Below are 4218 nucleotides of genomic sequence, written 5' to 3'. Positions count from 1 at the left end.
GGGAAAGATCATCTGCAGGATGGAATTTATGGTGCTATTTGTTTTGTGGTTTAGTTGGAAGGACTGAAAGCAACAACTTTATACGCTCCAAAGGGAATATTTGTGGGTTTTTTGTTTGGTTTTGTATGTTGGGTTTTGGTTTTGCTTTTGCTTTTCACTTTCCAAAGGGAATGACTGCAGAGTTTGAGGGCTATGAGTTTAGAATTTTGACCCTTAAGAAAAAGAATCACTTCTAGATTAAGAGAGAGCTGTCAGCCCTCAGTTTGGATCAAGATCAGATTTAGCCCAGTGTTGTCCTGTGGCCAAATGAGTTTTAGGTGGCCAACTGTGTTTGTTAACTTGTCATTCCCCTGGATGCTCAGTTTGCTTTGAGCTCTTGGCTTTCTCTAAATGCTGGGCTGAGATTATAGGCCCTCACGTGGTCTGTACCCTATCTAACCTAGAAGTCAGGTATGAATTTGTATCAGCAAAGAAGGAGGTCAGTTCAGTTGGTTGGTGAGATTGATCAGTTGATTTGTGAAATAAAAGTTGGAAGAAAATAATGAGTTTGCATCAACTTTGCATCAATGTATCAATTTTCTTAAGACTGGTAATTCTTAAATTCTTAATTTCTTAAATTCTGAAAATCTTTCAGTATCTATTAGTGGGATCCCGTGGAAGAAGACTCAGCAGAAATGTAAATATCTCAGCAGATGCTTTGTCATCACTGCAGTTAAGTATCTTTTAAGTGGCAGGGCATTTTCTTAGGTCCATAAATATTAGAGAGTCAGAAGTCAGGTATGTTATCTAGTCTTATCCCTGCCAGTGCAACATCGTATGACATTCACTGTGGTAGCTGTTGAGAACTTGTAAGACTGTGGTATGGCAGCAGGCCTTGTCTTTGCAGTGACACAGCCCAAAATAGGAGAAGGAAGAAGCTGTGCCAGTACAAACACAGCAGGTAATCTGTTTAGTCCCTTCAGCCCTCTCACTCCCTGTACTTATATTAAAGAATATCATTAGCAACAGATGTTTGTCCTTCTCCCTTTTACCCAAGGGAAGTGTGCAACCAACTGCGTGTTTTCTTTTGAAACAAATTGCTTGATTTCTGTTTGCACACACAGTGCAGGTTAGTGCATATTTATTTTAAAGTTCATATGACAAAGTATTTATGTGCAAAGTCCCAGTCCCAGGGATTGCCTGTATAATGCTGAACACTGTCTCATAGTATTTAATACTGAACTGCATTTACAGTTTCATACTGTGCTTATTCAACTACTCCAAAGAAGGTTTCGCCTTTCTTTCGGCAGGGCAGGCAAATTTTTTGCAGACTGGCACAGTCTGTGGGCACCCCAAGTGGCTTGGCCTGAGTGGATTGTTCTGACTTGAGAGCAACCAGGGTCCTCAGGTAACTGCAGGTGAACCCATCAGTAAGAATTCGGAGGACGTTACATGCCATTTTGAGGTCTTCTCTTTCCTAGACTGACCTCTGCCTGTCCTCTCTGTCATCTTTCTGACTTTGTTCAGTGGAGGATTGTAGAGAAGAATTTGTTTTCTACAACTCTACCATTCTTCAACTCTTGCAGACCTACCTCTATATTTTAGGGTAGCAGAGTGGTCAGAAATGCCACATTGTCATCCCTCAGATACGTCCCAAGGAAACTGATGTAACAAAGTTGTTTGTTACCAGGGTGGTGAGACTGCACAGCCTATAGTCAAACAGTCGGCATCTTTGGAAAGTATATGTACTTTTATTACACCACTTATATGTCAGCAGGTATTTTCACTAACCTGCAGGCAACTGAGAAAAGGGTTTTCCAAGCTACAAGGACAGAACATCTTGAGTCTCAAGGGACCTCAGGGATCATTGGTAACACTTTCTGTCCTGTGCACTGTGCGTACAGATAGAGACTTGCAATATGTACACATCAGTGGGTTATGTTCACAGTCCTGGAGCTTCCCATTCTTCACTTGCAGTGCTAATGTTGTGCTTATTGCAGACATTAACATATAGTAGAAAAAACCCCAGCTCTTCTCATATTTGTATTTATATAATTTAATCTTTGGCCAGAAACTTCCCGGGGTACATTTTCAAATATGAGCACATGCGATTACCCACAGAAATGTGCAGATATGCTTATGCATCTGTAAAAGAGCACCTTTTTTTTAACTTATACCAGAGTTGCTTTCAAGTTCATCAATATTAGGCCTGCAGGATTACATGAACGTCCCTCTGGAAGGTCTAGCACAAACTCAGCATTTAATCCTTATTAAAGCCCTATTTTGAGAGCTTAAATAGTTTTAAATGTTGCAGGAGCCTCATGCCATGTCTCTGCAAGGGGAGAAGGTAAAGTTTGTTTGCTGTGAAGTAATGCTTGTGTTAATAGTTATAGGTAGGGTGACTGGGAATCCATGCCTGGAAAACTTGTGATATTGCTGATTTCGGTGCCCTCTCTGGCATCCTGTGAAAAATCTCACATGGCAACTTCAAGGGTGTCTGCATCCCTTGCCAGTCAGCTGCTCCCTTCAGAAAATTCTTCTCCAGATATTCCTTGGATGGCAGAAATCCCCATCAAAACACCCATCAGAAGGGAAAGGGTAGCAGTGCTGTGAAAACAGCCTGAGGTATGTCTGTGGTGCCTTCATTTCAGATAAGCCCCTCAAAAACACTTCTAGATCAGTAGCATCAAACCAGTAAAACACTGCGGTGTGAAGGTCAGCTTGAGCTGGTTTGTTCATTTGTGGGGTAGGGTTTGAAACCCAGACTGAGCCCCATGCAGCTGTGTATAGCAGCGGCCTTTTGCTTTCAGCATTCAGATGCTGCAAGGTCAATGTCCCCCGAGGAACACGATATTTTAGATACCCTCTTCAGGCCATGCTTGATACATGTAGTGTTAGAAGGTGGCCCATGAAGCTGCTTTCTGACCAAGGGTTAGGCAGGTCAGGGAGCTGGCTCTGCTGATATGAGACCATGTCTGAGGCTGTATCTGAGACAGAAGTGATCTGGGTGTAGCATAAAGCTCTTCTTGGGCCCTACTTTGCTAACTGCTTGCAATGTCGAGCTCTGGAGGAGCCTCCCACCCTACTGCCACAATGTCCCAAACAGTAATTTGGGGATGCCTGGCCCAGCAGAGTGGTGAGCTTCGAAATGATGCCAGGATATGATCAATAAATTGCTGGGTGCCTGCAGGAAAGCAGTTCTGGGAATGGTTGGGGAGGAAATTGCCAAAACCATGAAGTGGCCTCCATCATGGCTATGCCCAGGTGTTCCCCCAGGCAGCAGAGAGGTACGCATAAAAGTCAAAATTTATGTTTGACTTTTTTGTAGTAAGCACAGCCTCTGTCACCCTTGGGTGGCACATGGGAGCACGTCTCAACACAAGTAATCTCCCAGTTCCTCGTGTAGTGAGGGAAGAAACCGCAGCTCTCCATGGCAGGGACACCCCACACGTGTGTGGGAGAGTGAAGACAGCAGCTACATCTGTGCGTACACATGGCAGATTTTCTTTCGTTGCTGTTTATTATGGAAAGTTGGGAAGTGGACTGTCCCCAGGGTATTTTTGACCATGAAGGCCTTCTTGCTGACCAGTAACCTAATCTCCACAGAGGCAAGGGGATCCTAAATACTGATGTGCAGAGTGTAACGTCTGGTGCCATTCTTCGCATCAGCCTTTTTTAACTCACATAACAGCTCACCATGGACCTTGAAAACCTCAAGCATAAAAAACCATGCCAATGGACATGTAAAATGAACAGAATAAAAATGGAAATAAGTAAATTATGTTTTTGAAACTTAGTAAGGTCTCAGATGTTGATCAAGATAACTTTACTTTTTGATAGTGCTAGACAGTTTAATTTCCCCATTCTCATACATTAGCAAAATCTTTCTGTGTATAATGTACCTTGTACTTTGGAAGGATATCTACACATTAAAAGAACCTCTTGTTTTCAATTTAATGGAAGCACATCTCACAATAATTTTGACAAATTGACAAGAAACCCCTCTCTCCCAGGACAACGGAAAGGCAGCATCAGTTTTTCCCTTGGTTGCAGAGACTGTTTTTTCCTGTAACGGGATGTTAGCACCTCTGATACTATGACAGATATCGGAGGCGCCGCTCTGGCACCATCCTGGTGGATCGGTAGTTGAAGCGACTTCAGGGCAGTAATGTGTGCTGCTGACTTCAGGTTTCAGTTTCCTGGAGAAGGACCATGCCAGGGTATTTCCTCTTTCCTTGG

The sequence above is a fragment of the Mesitornis unicolor genome, unplaced genomic scaffold (genome assembly GCF_000695765.1).
Source record: "Mesitornis unicolor isolate BGI_N332 unplaced genomic scaffold, ASM69576v1 scaffold18434, whole genome shotgun sequence".
NCBI lineage: Eukaryota > Metazoa > Chordata > Aves > Mesitornithiformes > Mesitornithidae > Mesitornis > Mesitornis unicolor.
This window is presented reverse-complemented; position numbering follows the sequence as displayed.